The sequence below is a fragment of the Patiria miniata genome, unplaced genomic scaffold (genome assembly GCF_015706575.1).
Source record: "Patiria miniata isolate m_02_andy unplaced genomic scaffold, ASM1570657v1 HiC_scaffold_4, whole genome shotgun sequence".
In the NCBI taxonomy this organism is placed as follows: domain Eukaryota; kingdom Metazoa; phylum Echinodermata; class Asteroidea; order Valvatida; family Asterinidae; genus Patiria; species Patiria miniata.
In genome coordinates, this window is record NW_024037071.1 from 12,019,019 (window position 1) to 12,036,655 (window position 17,637).

A 17,637-nucleotide genomic window follows, 5' to 3' on the forward strand; every position below is an offset into this window, starting at 1 on the left:
AACTTTACACAATCATATTTTTCAAATAAGTACGTGCCCAGATCATTAGTCTCATTTCAAGGCTAAACATTTTGCATTGCATTCAATGTGGTTTATTGATATATTGAAACTTGAATACTCAATTCAAAGTTTCGCAAACTTTGACATAAAATGCACTTTGAGCTTTGAGTATATTAATTTTAAAAATAATTTACATAATTTACATGTACATTTATATAAACTCAAGTTTAAAGCATAAAGTCATACAACAATCATAATGCGGAAAAGCCCTATGATCTGTTGCAAACAGACATAGATCTCTAGTTTTGTTTTGTTTTTCTGTATTTCCCCAGTCTTGTTATAATCTGCATGTTGTTATGTTTTTACGCCAGCTATTCTTGCCTTTGAAAACTTGTAATTTTTGTCAATGTTTTTAACTGTTTATCTTTTTAATCTAATTATCTTTTTAAAGTTTTATTTTAATGCGGTCTTATTTTTCATTCAACTTTGTATCTATGTTTTAGGCCAAAAAAAAAAGTCTCCGGTTTCTGGTATGCGCGCGCGTCGCCGTAGCCATGCGCGTCGGCAAAATGAAAACGTTTTTTTTTCAATGAAAGATGATGTCTCAAAACCGCCAAACTCACTGGTTTGACTGGAATCCTGCTGCTGCACAATTTTAACGTGTTTTTAGATTGGGTTATGGTCGAGAATAAGCTTTATGTGGCCTCTCTGGACTCCCATATATTTGCACTAAGTTTAGTCGGGCACCATTTGCAGTCATCAGCCGACATTTGAAGCAAAAAATCAGGTAAAAAAAAAAAAAAGCCGTGTCGCCGCACCACTTTTTGGGCAAGCTCCATACCAGAAACCAGAGACTTTTTTTTTGGGCCTTAATCTATTTTTTTACCACTCAAGTAAGGATTGACAGGCTTTCGAGTAACAGTGTTTTATTATGCTTTTGTCAATCCTTGCCAGCTTGGATTGGGTTGTTTTTGTTTAGTATTCAGGTATTGTTTATTATTGTGGATTGCTTGTTGTATTTTGTAATTTGGCCAAATAAATAATAACTAGAGTTTCGCGTTTGTTGAGTTACAAACGCAGAGTGGTCGGGCGGACAGCCTTTTCATTATACACTGCTCAGTTAAGTTTATGTAGAAAAAGGATCACGAAATGAAATCATTTCAAGTACAATCAATGTTTCCAAAAGGTATCTTTAACGGTGTGATAAATTTCAGTTAAAACATTCTATGTGCACAAAAAAGTTATTTCTGGTTTGATGACATCATCAGTCAAAAACGGTAAGTGAATACTAATAACGTTCGGACAGGATAATTTTTCATTGTAAAGTTAAAATAACGTATGAAAATATGGGAAATATAATTGTTTGTGTTTAATAACACCTACAGTGTGGAGCGAAAGAATCTAGACTCCTGCGATAACACGCATACCACGCTATTTACATTTTATCACTAGCTAGGTTTACCGCGTGTTTATCGCGCTAATCACGCGTGGTTATCGCGTGTACGCCGCAGTGTTTTGCACATGGGCACTGACAGAAAGACGGAGAGCGGCTCCACGCGATAATCACGCGCGGGAAAAATATGCTGGAACAGATTTGGCGCTTTGTCCCACGCGTGGCTCCACGCACGGCTCCACGCGCGGGGAAAACTATCCCACGCGTGGGGCCGGGGAAGACAGACCGCACACCGCCCCGGAATACCGGCTGGGCTTTGCGCCTGGGACGGCCGTCTTTGCGCCGTTAATTTCCCGCAAGTTGGCGGCTGAATGATGTCAACTCAAGGAGGCACAAGTTTTTACACCTTAAAAATTCCCGCCCAGTAAAAAAAAGTCGGCTCCTTCTCAAGTTCTATGAAAGAATACTTCCCAAGGCAGTACTGCCGTCCAATCAAACACAAGTGGAACGAAGCTGAATGTCAGAACGACAAACGACGACCAATCACATCTTGCCATCTCACAAATTCCTACTTTAATTGGCTGCAGACCATGACCCTTAGTCAACAAAGAAACTCTACACGGATGTAATTCGAGAAGTCAATTGGACAACAGAGGCATGCTGCCGACGACACCGCTATTAGTTGGCTGTCAATCATTCTTTGGGAAGTGTTTTTTTTATTCTCCGGAGCAGATTATTATGAAAGATACTGGCCCTTTTTTAACTGGCTCTGTTCATATTCCTCTTTGAATAAAAACATGAATGAAAACTTGCAACTTTACCACAGCATCATTTTTTTCGTATATGGGTCCGAAGAGATCTTTCCCCCTCATGTTATAATAGTGTTTTCCTGGTTTGCGAGAATATTTTTCCCGCCTAGTTTTTCTCGGTATAGAATATTCTGTTCCCTATATCTTCAGAGAATTTATGTCCCAAATATTCTATTCCCATGCAGGAAACTTGAAATGTCCAGTCCCGAACAAAGACTCATTTCGTTCTTCGGAATAATACTTCTTTCCTTCATTTTGCCATTTCTGTCATGTCCGTCGAATAACCATCACAACAATATGCATTTTCAAAATTCTTTGTGCATATTTGCAATGAACCACAGTGACTCAACATGTACTGCCGTGTTCATATTGAAATCTATGCACAACGTGCGGCGTGATCCGCGCGCTAACCACGCAGACATTTTGTGTGTTGTATTGATGGTTTCTCAAATGTATTACATTTCTGGGCCACGCGGTAAAAACTGTGCCAAAATCAGTACGCACTAGGACGGTGCGCGCGTGTGTGGTACCGGCTTATATGTACATTTGTGTACTGTGAACTGTAACGACAGCGCTTGGACAATTTATTACACTGCGCTATGTGTTTTTAGTTTTAATTCACTGGGGGAAGCCGTCAGCATGTCTTACTCAGATTTTAGTCTGGAAACCAAAAGACGGCGGGTGATTTGTTTGTTAATTTATTGTTCTGCACATTTTCAAAGTGTTTTACCTTGCCATATGAATGACCCAATTTACGTTAAAACATTGGCGTCAGTGCTGTCCGGAGTTGGAGATCGCATTCGAATTTAACACTTGCAATACTAGTACTTACCGGAGGTGTTAAACTCCGTAGCTTTAACTCACATTGCAGGATCGACGAAAAGCCAGTTCCCTCAGCTCTGAGTACTCTGTGCACAATTTGCAACAGTGGCTGGCGTAACAAAAATTGCGAAGAGCTTACTTAAATCAGTTTATTGTGATTCGCCTGCAAAAACCTATACGCCATTTATCAGGCATGCAACTTTTCCTCAGATCAGCTGATTTCCTCCTTTTTTTTTTACTTCCCATGTGTGCCATTGAACACAGAAAAACACTGTACAAAGTCTGTGAAAAATTTGAATTTCCTCTTTCTTTTGTGATTTCCCAGTTGCATGCCTGATTTATATAACCTGATACATGTACATTTATTACTTTTGATTTATTTAATTTACCCCGGTTCTATTTTCTTTTCGCCACTGTAATTACCTGAAGAACGGGATTCATGATCAATAAATGGGTAGGTATTTCTGGGGGAAAATTCACTCTTGAATATAACTGTTGTGGCGTTAATATGATTTCTTTAAATATGGGGTGTGTAGGGCACTACATGTACACTTCATTTCAGAAACCCAGTTATCAAGTACAGTGTTTCACACGTTTTTCCTGTGGAAAGTTATATGAAAAGCACCTGTAGGAAAACAAGAAGGTTCCAGTAAATGTAATTTTCTTTCTCCTGTGGTGGTATTTTTCTTGTCCATTTTATGCCATTGTTTTGATTTTAATTGCCTTTAGACTGTTTTGCTCTTAGAATTTTTATCCGGGTTGATTGGTGTTCTAATTTGGATGTTTCAAATTTGTTTTTGTTTTCTCCAATTTTTTTTCGCTGTTTTTCTTTAATTCGCCAACGTGTTTAATATGATTTTTTATGATCTTATACAATGTAGTTAGTTACACTGTAGGACTATAATTTTTCTTTTCGTCTGACACATCATCGCCGTGACAGTTTTTACAAACTTTTGCCTAAACCAGGAAACGTTTTCTTTTTCTTTTGAACACCGAACGTGGCCGAGTTAACTCGTGGCTCAAGTGTAACAAACGGAATACATGTATCTCCAAGCGCAATACATGTACATAGGCCTAACTTGGAACAGCTCGTAAACTTGCTCGCACTGAGAATGTTGAAGTCGGCATTGATCATATTACCTTGGGAAAAAAGAAAGTGTCTTTAAGTACTTGGGAGTCTTGGATGATAGTAATACTTATTGCCAAAATCATGTCACAAAGACAGCGTTAAAATTAAAAACAAAAGCTGTTTATTTTAGAATTCTGACTTTCATAGGTTCCTGATTTTATTGTTCGTTGTCAGTGTTTTGTTACAGGGCACACCTCAGACGGTAACCGCAGGGTGATGGTTTCGTGTGTAGTAGCATTTGATCGCCAGTACAATCAACCGAGCACAGCTTCGCATGTTTTCAGCAAACCCCAAGTCCCGGCAAAACCAATGCCCCAGTGACAAGATCGTCATCCAATGGGTTTAAAAGATCAATTCTCGCGCGCCATTTGGTCTCTTTTAGCGCCGCCTCAAAAGAATTTCCCCTGGCCTACTTCTTATCTCCGAAAAAGATACACTGTATTACAAATGCAAGTCGGCTGTCAATCATTGACTGGAAGCCCAAGCTTTGCCCCAAAGGAATTTATTTAAAAGATACTCGTAATTTTATTCCCCGGATGAATTCGCCTTTTGGCCCAAAACCCTTATTCAACCTGTTAATCCCAAGAAACAGGGCCTAACATATTCAAAATAACTTCATACGTTTGTTCTTTGTCCACTTGTAGGAAATTGTATTTGAAAATTAATTTAAAAAAATCCACTACCCCATCAATTCGAAAATGACCTTAATAATTTCCAAACACATTTTTTCTCGCTTTCACATAGAGAAAAAGTTAAATTATTTTACCAGCCCATTCATTTAAAGACCTCAAAAACTCAACGAATAGATTTTGGTGATTAATTTATTGAGTAGTTTACGGTTTATCAATTTAGACAATCTAAAAAAAAAACTTAGTCAATTAAATTTACGGAACTCCCAAACTCATTCACGACAGATTCCAGGGGGAAATTTTATACGATTTATGTCTGGGTTTTCATGTATCAAATATAAACAAGTGATCTATATATCCATGGAAATTAAATTACAGGCCTTAAAGAAAATCTTTACTTTACCCACATATTACGAGGTGAGAATAAATACGTAAGAATAAATCAAGATACTGTGTACTATGATGAATGTACTATGAAAAACAAAGATAAATCCTGAACCTTTTATAAATTTACCCCAGAACAGAATAAATTCCAGTGGTTAATTTAATGGACCTTTTTCTGATTCCCTTGTTTTTAAACAAAAAATGGCAAGGGGGAGTTTCAATGTTGCTTTTCTGATCTCCTACATATTTTCCCAATGGATTTCAAAGGGAGTTCTCTGTTTTTCCTGTTCGTGATGAAATGTGAATATTGCCCACAACCATTTAGTTGACAAGAATTATATTCTAAGGCTCAATACAAATATAAACGGTTTTATAAAATAGTTCTTAAAAAGTCAAAGCTATACACCACCCCTATCAAACCTTGGTCGGTTTCCTTTGATTAATTCCTGTTGTTCGAGAACTACACATCGAGGCTCTTATTGGTTGTTCGATAACGACGGTTGTCTTCCAAAGGATTCTGATTAGTGGAGTGTCTGGGCCGGGAAAGACTTATAGCGATTTATATCAAACAGCGGGACGCGCTCAGACGTATGGTCTGTCTTGAAGCGGAACAATTTAACCAGTAGGCGGTTTGCGCAAGCTGACTTGGAATTCTGTAGCGGACAAAGGTAAAGGGCGGACTCCTTCTGACCGAAAATTCCAGAGATCGTCTTACGGTCTAATTTGGTCGTGATGGGTGAAGGTTTTCGAGAAAGAATTTATTTGAAAGACACTCGTACATTTATTCCCCAGATGGACTTATTCGGGCTCTCTTGGCCCAAACCATATTTCAACCTGTATTTAATCTCAAAGACCGCCTTACATTTCAAAATAAGTAAAATTTACAAAACGCATTTTTTTTCTCAGCTCGTAGGAAATTGTGTCTTGAAAAAAAAAAAATAATCCACTGCAGTAAAATATTCCAAATAATTTTTAGGGGTTATTTACCACATATTATATGGCTTTCTAGACACTTTAAGAAAAAAAAACATTGTTTAACCAGCCCTTTTGTTTAAAGACCTCAACAAGACAACGGATAAATTATGGAGATACAATTAATGCCTATACCATTAATGTTCCATCGCTTTAATTTAAAAACTTTAAATTTTACAGAACTCATAAACACGTTCCAAGCATATTCCACGGGGAAATTTAATACTATCCATGTCTGGTTGTTCTTGTATCTAACAAAGAGTTTATAATAATGCACAACTGCAACTCTTGGCAATATTATAGCAGATTGTTCCCGCCCGAAGCTGAAAAGTGCATCATACCCACATAATGATCATTACGAGGTAAGAATATTAAATAGGTAAGACTAAATCGAGGAACATGTAGTATAAAATCCTGAACTGTAGTTCACGGACATGGAATAAATTCCAGAGGTTAATTTAATGGAATTTATTCCTGGTTCTACAATTGTTTTTAATGAAAACGGGGAATGTATACTTTAAATCTTAATTTTCTGAGGGGTTTTGGAGAGGTTAATGTAACATAATTTATGTCTAGTGCTAGTGTTTGAAGGAGAAAATATTTTAATTGACATGAGCCCATTAAAACCAGGAACTCAACAATTTTACGAATTACATCCAGAGTTTCTAGGTTTATTATTTTTAAGTATTTCATCTCCGGTATTTTAAAAATAATAAGTGAACTGCACACAATAGATCATTGCTTGATTCTGGCGGGGCCGACAGCGATGTGGACAGTCTCTTATTCAAAAAAGCATGTTCCAAAATGATAACACAATCGAATTTTTTGGTTGTGACTGCTGCACTGGCACCGCTTTAATTTCTCACTGTGCACATTGAGATCCTGCTAGGGCAGTTAAAGTCATGGAGTTCAACACCTACTCCTGGCAGTAACCAAGTAAATAATGCGGTCTTACTACACACAACACGCGAATAATAATTTAGCATAAATTGGGTCATTCAAGTAGCAAATTAAAACACTGAAATGTACGGACTACTACAGAACAATGCAATTAATAATAAAATCACCCGCCATCCTTTGTTTCCGTAATAAAATCATAGTAAGACCATGAAGCTATAAATCGGAGTTTCATAACTCTATAGGCTAAGACATTATCCTGACGGCCTCCCAGTAAACACATGGGGCAGCGTAAATTACAAAATGTCTGAGTGTTGTTTCTCAGTACAACGTACGTGTACCTTATATGCGTTAAACATGTACAAAACCCAAACGTATGCGCTCTGCGTGTTCATACTGTGTGGCCGTTGATCGTATGCGTATTAGTTGATCTCCATTAGATTATATCAATGTGTGTGGCCATGTGTGCGGCACAGAAATGTAAACCGATCGATAAAAAAGAATGTTTGCGCGTGCCGCGCGCGCGCAGGTCACACAGAACGTAGTGCGTAGATTTCAATGTGTAAATGGCCATCCAGACTTTCATCTGTGTTATAATTCCGTGTGGTAATGAAAGAAGGAGTTTTGTACATGACACGTACATATATAATGTACATGTAGTAGGCTATGGGGCATAAACCTCAGAAAGCCCCCTTTGCTGTTCACCCTTCCTTTCAGTTTCTAGACACAATAAAGTGGATATGTAAGGTCCTCGAGAGTCGTAAGTAAAATATCTGACTGAATAAAGACCTACGAATGTCCAAATTATGATAAAAAGATGAGCAATGAAAAGCTATTTCACGAGGAAGGAAAAATACCTGACAAAAGATAAAATAATCCGCAGAAAAAAAATATCCAATTATTTTGAAGGAAGCAAGCATCTACATGGATAGCGACGAAAGAAAGAGTCTGCAATCAAGACTGGAAATTTCACGCTTCCTGCAGGGGAACAGAATGCTCTAGGGATAAATTCACCGCAGAGATAGGGACAAAATATACTAACTGGCGAAACTGTCGGTGGTTGGGGGGGGGGGGGGGCGGGGCGTAATCTCCTTCCATTTTTCCGAAAATTCGAACTCATCAATTGAAACACGTTGTGCTTTAATGACAAGTTACGATTTTTTATTCAAACGAGGAATGAAATCTTGGCCGGTGAGAAAATGGCCAGTATATCTTTCAAAATATTACTGTTCTGAAAAAAATAAAACCTCTCGAGTAATCGCTGACAGCCAGATGATAACAGTGTATCTCTTCTTTCACAAAGAGTCGGCAGCATGCTTCTCCTGTTGCATCCATGAGGAAAGTCTTTGACGATTAAGAGGAGAAGTACTAGGCCCCGCAAGGCAAAACCTCTCGAAGTATAGATGAGGCAAAACAAATGCTCTTCGGCAAAATGATTTTTTTTTCAATGTAAGATGATGTCTCATAACCGCCAAACCTACTGGTTTGCTGGAATCCTGCTTCTGCATGCACAATTTTAACGTGTTTTTACATAGGGTTATGTTGCCTCTCTGGGCATTCATATATTTTCCACTAAATTAAGTCGGGCACAATTTACAGACGGTGTTGTAATTTTGTAATTGTGCGTCAGCTGGAAGCCAGACTGAGGGAGCGATGGTCATTGTATCTGGAACCTCTAAACGCTTTTAATAAATTAGTAATGAATTATCACAATATGTAAGGGAGCAGACTGATGACCAGCCTGGCCTGGCAGCGCATACACGATGTCAATTTCGCTTTATGGTCTGACGTAAAACCAACTGCATTTTTGAACCACAAATTCAAGACAATGGTGCTCTGTGATGCGTGATCCTGGAATGTAAGCCAAGGTATCATTAAAAAGTACAAAGCTTCATCTTTAACATGATACTAAACTTTTTGCTAGTAAACGTATTGTCTGGCCATAATAAACCTTTAAAGTAGGATTACTTTTTTTTCTTCTTCGACACCCTGCTGTTTTTAAGTAAGTCCGTAATCTAAATAAATAAAGAAGAAACTGAATCGTCTGCAAGTGTTGTCAAATCAGGTGTAACTTAATTAAAATAAATCTCAACGCCTGAGGAAGATATTTGCATTTTTTTGTTTAGCTCCGAGTTTCTTTTAAAAAAACACACCTTTCATAGAACAACGGAAATGGAAAGCGGCAGCATTCTCGAGCAGCTGCAGGCTGCGAGTATAATAGTCACATCCTCTGTCTCTTAAACAAGATTTCTGGCTACGCAACTGGCAGTCCCGGACATCGCAGGGAGCCTCCCTAGCAACAGTATTTCTAGGCAACCGGGTTGGAATGAGACAATGGTCACGCTCCCGTGGCTCGAATTACAACGTGATTGGCAATCACTCCGGTTGAGCGTCGGTGTAAGGAACGTCCTATATGAAAGCAACCAATGGCGGATTTATTTGCCGGGAACCGGCTCATTTAATTGGCTGATATTATCATCACTGTTCACCAGCAAAGAGCCCTCCATTTACTGGCGGCACTCCAGTTGAGCGTCGGCGTAAGGAACGTCAACAATTTATGAAAGCAACCAATGGCGTAATTATTCGCCGGGAACCGGCTCATTTAATTGGCTGAGATATTATCATCCCTGTTCACCAGCAAAGAACCCTCCATTTACTGGCGGCACTCCAGTTGGGCGTCGGCGTAAGGAACGTCAACAATTTATGAAAGCAACCAATGGCGTAATTATTCGCCGGGAACCGGCTCATTTAATTGGCTGAGATATTATCATCCCACCAGCAAAGAACCCTCCATTAACTGGCGGCACTCCAGTTGGGCGTCGGCGTAAGGAACGTCAACAATTTATGAAAGCAACCAATGGCGTAATTATTCGCCGGGAACCGGCTCATTTAATTGGCTGAGATATTATCATCCCTGTTCACCAGCAAAGAACCCTCCATTAACTGGCGGCACTCCAGTTGGGCGTCGGCGTAAGGAACGTCAACAATTTATGAAAGCAACCAATGGCGTAATTATTCGCCGGGAACCGGCTCATTTAATTGGCTGAGATATTATCATCCCTGTTCACCAGCAAAGAACCCTCCATTTACTGGCGGCACGTCACAAATTCGGGTTTCTTACAGCTGAATTCAAACAAGAGATGTATTGTATCAATTTCATTGAATAATGTCGCTACCAATCATTTTCTGGAAGGCTATTTCGGAGCTGAGCTTTGATTTGAGATTCTTTTTTCAGAAACCGGGGAAGATTTTGGGGGATTAATATTCCAAGTCAAAATAATTTATTAAATGTTGCTCCACGTTATGTTTGGCGGGTTTTTTTTGTCGTAGTAGATTTCATTCTTTGCTCATTAAAAAAAACGTTTGGCCTGCAATATTTTGTGTAAATGTTGCTCTAGAATATAATTATTTCGGAATATATTTTGACATTAGGTATTAGGTGAAAGGGTTTTTGTTAATCTTATTCTTATTCCTTTCAAAATTATTTTCCAAAACTATTGCATCATTTGTATTATGATAATATGATCCCCCTTTATCTACAGAAGAATTAACTGAGACTTAATTCAGAAAGTAATGCATGGGCAAGGGTGTTTGAAATCGTTTTACTTAAAATTAAAAAAAAACAATATAAAGAGAATGAGACATATTATATCACATTGAAATAACTCCTATTTATTTGTTGTCTGTCTCTAGCTCTCTGCGGCCGAGACGATTAAAGGGGTGACGATTTTATTCTTCGTTTATTACAAAAAGCTGCATGGCCTACATTATTCTGTTTAAATATTCTACTCTTGAATGTATTTTGGAACATGTACACATTGCTTTTGACGTTCAGTATTAAATTTAGGGCTATTGTTAGTCTTGATCATATTCATTTTAAAAAAAATTAAAAGTATTATTCGTATTAAATTTCTTCTGGAATTTACAAAAGAAAAACTTAGAGTTCACAATTTAACGGGCTGGGGTTTTTGAAACTGTTTTGCTTTAACAAAGAAAAAGAAAAGAAAACAAATCCCATAAAAATACGAAAACCCGAGCCTACCTCGTATTAAATTTTCCCCTGGAATCTACAAAACAATTAACTGAATGTTCAAAATGACCAGACGTAAATCTCTCTCTGAGAAAATAATCTCTCTCTGAGAAAATAACAGGGGCTGACGATTTTATTCCGAGTCTATTTTCAACAACAACAACAACAACAAAAAAACTTCCCAATAATGATTGACAGCTATCTGATAACAATGTATCTCTTCGTTCACAAAGAATTGGCAGCATGCTTCTCTTGTTACATTCACTTCTTGTATTACATCCGTTGGAGATTCTTTGATGATTAAGTGAATGTAAGAACTGAAAAAGGATGGCCAATCAGTCACTGCCCTTTCACAAATTCTTATTTTAATTGGCTAAAGACCGTAGCCCTAGTTTCTGTTCCGCTTGTGTTTTGATTGGACGGCAGTTACTGCATTTGGGAGTATGCTTTCTAACAAGGTGCCGGCAATTTTTTTTTTTTTTTGACTGGGGGAGGGGGAATTGTTCAGGGTGTAGTGATTCGTTTCACCTGGATTAGCCAACTTGTGGGAAATGAACGGCGCAAAGACGGCCGTCCCAGGGCGAAAAGCCAAGCCGGTATTTCCGGCGATGTGCGGTCTGTCTTCCACACACAGGCGTTCCCCACTCGTGAAGCCACACGTAATACAATTCGCCAAAGAGGAGCCGACTTTTTTTACTGGGAAGGAATTTTTAAGGTGTAAAAACTTGTTCCTCTTTGAAAGGACATCATTCAGCCGCCAATTTGCGGGAAATTAACGGCGCAAAGACGGCCGTCCCAGGCGCAAAGCCAAGCCGGTATTCCGGGGCGGTGTGCGGTCTGTCTTCCCCACGCGTGGGATAGTTTTCCCCGCGCGTGGAGCCACGCGTGGGACAAAGCGCCAAATCTAATCCCGCATTTTATTCCCGCGCGTGATTATCGCGTTGAGCCGGTCTCCGTCTTTCTGTCAGTGAAAGAAGTATTATTCCGAAGAACAAAATGAGTCTTTGTTCGGGACTGGACATTTCAAGTTTCCTGCATGGGAATAGAATATTTGGGACATAAATTCTCTGTAGAGATAGGGAACAGAATATTCTATACCGAGAAAAACTAGGCGGGAAAAATATTCTCGCAAACCAGGAAAACACTATTATAACATGAGGGGGAAAGATCTCTTCGGACCCATATACGAAAAAAATGATGCTGTGGTAAAGTTGCAAGTTTTCATTCATGTTTTTATTCAAAGAGGAATATGAACAGAGCCAGTTAAAAAAGGGCCAGTATCTTTCATAATAATCTGCTCCGGAGAATAAAAAAAAACACTTCCCAAAGAATGATTGACAGCCAACTAATAGCGGTGTCGTCGGCAGCATGCCTCTGTTGTCCAATTGACTTCTCGAATTACATCCGTGTAGAGTTTCTTTGTTGACTAAGGGTCATGGTCTGCAGCCAATTAAAGTAGGAATTTGTGAGATGGCAAGATGTGATTGGTCGTCGTTTGTCGTTCTGACATTCAGCTTCGTTCCACTTGTGTTTGATTGGACGGCAGTACTGCCTTGGGAAGTATTCTTTCATAGAACTTGAGAAGGAGCCGACTTTTTTTACTGGGCGGGAATTTTTAAGGTGTAAAAACTTGTGCCTCCTTGAGTTGACATCATTCAGCCGCCAACTTGCGGGAAATTAACGGCGCAAAGACGGCCGTCCCAGGCGCAAAGCCCAGCCGGTATTCCGGGGCGGTGTGCGGTCTGTCTTCCCCGGCCCCACGCGTGGGATAGTTTTCCCCGCGCGTGGAGCCGTGCGTGGAGCCACGCGTGGGACAAAGCGCCAAATCTGTTCCAGCATATTTTTCCCGCGCGTGATTATCGCGTGGAGCCGCTCTCCGTCTTTCTGTCAGTGCCCATGTGCAAAACACTGCGGCGTACACGCGATAACCACGCGTGATTAGCGCGATAAACACGCGGTAAACCTAGCTAGTGATAAAATGTAAATAGCGTGGTATGCGTGTTATCGCAGGAGTCTAGATTCTTTCGCTCCACACTGTAACTTCCGGTTTGATGACATATTAATAACACCTAACTTCCGGTTTGATGACGTCACAGCATTAACCCTAACCCACCTCACTCCTCCAAAATCCTCCTGGCGGTTTTGGAGGATTCTAGAGGATTGAGGATGAATGGTGATTGAATCAAATGAGGATTCTGGAGGATTGAGGATGAATGGTGATTGAAGCACATGAGGATTTTGGAGGATTGAGGATGAATGGTGATTGAAGCACAAGAGGATTTTGGAGGATTGAGGATGAATGCATTTTGAGGCAGGACTGTCTGATGATTTTGAAGGATTTGGCGTTGGTTATCCTTCATTTAAACACGAGTGCAAAGTTTTGGTATGAGGAGGATTTTGGAGGATTGAGGATGAATGCATTTTGAGGCAGGACTGTCTGACAATTTGAAAAATTTAGGCGGAGTTGCAAAATTTTGGAAAATTTTGGAGGATTTTGGAGGATTGAGGATGGTTGTAAGCAACAAGGGCCTAGGGGGTTAGGGTTAAAGATCCAAAGGTGAACATTGTAATGGATATCATTATTTGGACTTCGAAGATATGACAGGATCAAATGATAGAATTAAATTAAAAATACATGTATGATCCTTTTCAAATTCTCCTTAAAGTAACTTCCGGTCTGATGACGTCATGGATTTGAAACCTTGCTAAGTTATCTGTGGTTAATCAGAGAATATCAAGGGGCAATTTGGTAAATTTGGACGGATGGTTTAAAAATTAAAGAAGGGAAACTCTGTTTTATGTGCCGATAGGGGGCGCCCTTTCGGATGTTGACGTCATCACACTGTTTTTTGCGTCTTGCATTCCTCACTAAACACTTTCATAATATATGTCTGTAGTAATATGCTTCCACTTTTGAGTTATATTCAGTTTTTATTGCACTTCCGGTAACACCGGAAGTAAAGGTCAAGCGGTTTTCCGTCCGAAATGTTTCTCACGGCATAGTCTACAACCTCACGAACACGACACTCTATTTAGTTCAAAAGATATAGCGCAAACTATTTTGTCAAAATTTGCCCTTCAATCGCTTGTAATTTGATACCTGATGACGTCATGATGACGTAACAAAATTTATAACATCTTTGTAACATATGGTACAAGTTCACACAAGGTTTTGTGATCATACCATGAACTGTTCAATAGAAATGTTGCTTTGTTTTGATGTCAGGCTAACGTCTTCATTTTGAATTCACCTAACTTTGACCTTCCCGTAGACCCGGAAGTAAAGGTCAAGCGAGTTCACGTACACAAAAAAACTGTTTAGCGATTAATGGTCTATCTGATTACAGAATACAAACATCATTGAATGTTTAGTTCGAGAGTTATAGGTGAAAGTAATTGGTCACTTTTTCAGATTAAATCACGTGTAATTTGACACCTGATGACGTAATCATGACGTCAGAGTAATATGCACCACTTTGGATGAGGGTCGATGTATATTGAAAGTTACAAGTTCATACCATACCGTTTAAGAGAAAACCCGCGGAGAAGTATTGTCCGGAAAAAAAAGAAGAAAAAACTAGAGCTGTATGTCTGTTTGCAAACAGAACACAGGGCTTTTTCGCATTTTACAAATATTTATTTTATGCCAACTTTGAATGATGTCTGACAAAGATTAATACCCAAAGTGCTGCAGAGAAAAATCGTGTACAAAGTCTATGGGATTTTGGGCGCCAAAAAGAAAAAAAAAACTAGAAATTGTGGTTGTGAACAACCACAGAGCTGTTCCCAATATTGATTATCTGTTGGACCCATAGACAACAAGTAGAAATCTATGTCTGTTTGCAACAGAAGATAGGGCTTTTCCGCATTATGATTTGTTTTTATCAATAATACGTCCCTGACTATGCATGAACATAAAATCTGTCAAAGTTAGCCGGAAATCGGCTAAAACGGTCACTGTGGACAGGATTTGACCTAAGCAACACGTGCGCTGTGCGCGGGCTGACTGACATACGATATGTACAACGTACGTGCATGTACGTACACATGTACTGTACATTGTGGACGTCCTGTGCATGTTTCAAAGCAGAGGTATTGTCAACCCGAAGTTTTAAGCGTGCGCAGGGCATGTCCGAGTTTGCTTATTGCCTCAGAGCTTTCAAATGTTTTAGACCTACCCTTCAATAGACAACTAAAGTAAAAACTAATATAAAAACTGCCTTGGTTGATTTTTCAGGAATTTTCTAAGGAAAAAGGGTCTTTTCATTATAACTTCTGGTCTGATGACGTCATACACCTTAAACTTCGCACAAGTCTTAAGTGAGTCAAGGTCATCACATACACCAATATTTAGGTGATTCCGACAAACTTCGCCACAGACATCTATTCAAAATACATTTTTTAAAATGTTCAACCTGTCGCTAGAGGGCGCTCGAAGATTGCATGACGTCATTGGTAAATGATTTGAAGAATACTATCAGCCAAGAGACTAACACCGTTGAAAGCAAGTTCATATCTATTACCACTTTTAAATAATAAGCCACTTCCGGTTTTGGCCTTTTTCGACCGGAAGCAAGGGTCACGTGATTTCACGCACACTGAATGAAATAAAGACCTGAACCTACTCTACCACTTGCCGGCAACAGAATGCTGCGGACGCATACGGTTGATTTCTTATGCATTTTTAAATATTAAAAGTGTTACTATTCAATTGCCTATAAATAAACACCGGATGACGTCATCATGACGTCATCATTACACAACGTTGTTTGAATTAGGGTCTTTGCTTGGACAAAGATTGGTGTAAATGAATTACTGGCAAAAAGTCGAAAATGCCCTCTGAAAATTGACATTTTTAAAAAAAATTCTGTGTACAAAGTCTATGGGAAAAGTTAAATATTCAAAATTCCATAATAAATCACGTGATGACGTCAGCATGACGAAAAGTTTCGGCACACATCCTCAGATGATGATTAATAACTTTGCTGAGTTTAAAGTTGATGGGATTTAAAATAATTGCCAAAGTGGCTTGTAGAATAAAAACGTGTACAAAACCTATGGGGAAAGCGGAAAAAGAAAAAAAAACTAGAGCTCAATGTCTGTTTGCAACAGAACATAGGGCTTTTCCGCATTATGATTTTTTTTAATCAATAATATGCCCTGAATATTCATGAACATAAAATCTGTCAAAAGAATTTTGCATTTTGCATGTTGCGTTCGGGAGATATGGCTAAAAGGTCCAAACAAATAAATATTCATATAAAATCTCAGGATGACGACATCATGACGTCACCTCATTTTTAATCTATAACACATCCTGGTATAGCCACATACCAAGTTTCAACCCAATCGGACTTATATTTCTGTAGATATAAGACTTCACAATATGTACGTAAATTTTCAAAAATCAATAAAAAAATTAGGTGATGACGTCATCGTGACGTCATAGTCTAGGCAGAATTTTTGTATGAGGGTCTTCCTTGGCTGTAACTTTGATGACGATTCCAGATCGCCAAGTTATAAAAATGGTGGCTTGAAAACGTGTACACATAAAAGTCAATGGGTTAAAAATCCAACAGCAGAAAAACTGCACCTTTAAATACGTGATTTGCCTTTAAACTGAAACTTTTTTATCAAATATTACTTGATATTCTGACTCTTGGGAATATTTTCAATCAAATGACAGGCGAAAAAAAATACGATTTCTTTTTCCTTCTCATAGTAATTCTCAGCCGAAGTTCAGAACTACTCAGTAAGATATATCAGTGTTGTATAGGGAAAGACTTGTGGAGAAAGCTGTGTACAAAGTCTATGAGAAAAATTAATTATTCATGAATCCATAATAAATCATTTAATGATGAGTTCATCATGATGTCTTAGTCTTGGCATATTTTTTGTATGAGGGTCTTTCTTGGCTGTAACTTTGATGACGATTCCAGATCGCCAAGTTATGAAAATGGTGGCTTGAAAACGTTAATAGGTTAAAAATCCCACAGCAGAAAAACTGCACCTTTAAATTAGTGATTTTCCTTTAAACTGAAACATTCTTATAAAATATTACTTGCTATTGTAACTCTTGGGAATATTGTCAATCAAATGACAGGCGTAAAAAAATACGATTTCTTTTTCCTTCTCATAGTAATTCTCAGCCGAAGTTCAGAAAATCTGTCAAAGTTAGCCGAAAATCGGCTAAAACGGTCACTGTGGACAGGATTTGACCTCAGCAACACGTGCGCTGCAGGCTGACTGACATACGATGTATGTGCCTATGTACAACGTACGTGCATGTACATGTACATGTACATTGTGGACGTCCTGTCCTGTGCATCTTTTGAAGCAGAGGTATTGTCAACGTGAAGTTTTAGGCGTGCGCAGGGTATGTTCGAGTTCGCTTATCGCCTCGAAACTTTGAAATGTTTTAGACCTACCCTTCAATCGACAATTAAAGTAAAAACAAATATAAAAACTGCCATGGTTGATTTTTCAGGAATTTTCAAATGAAAAAGGGTCTTTTTATTATAACTTCTGGTCTGATGAAGTCATTTGCCTAAAACTTCGCACACGTCTTAAGT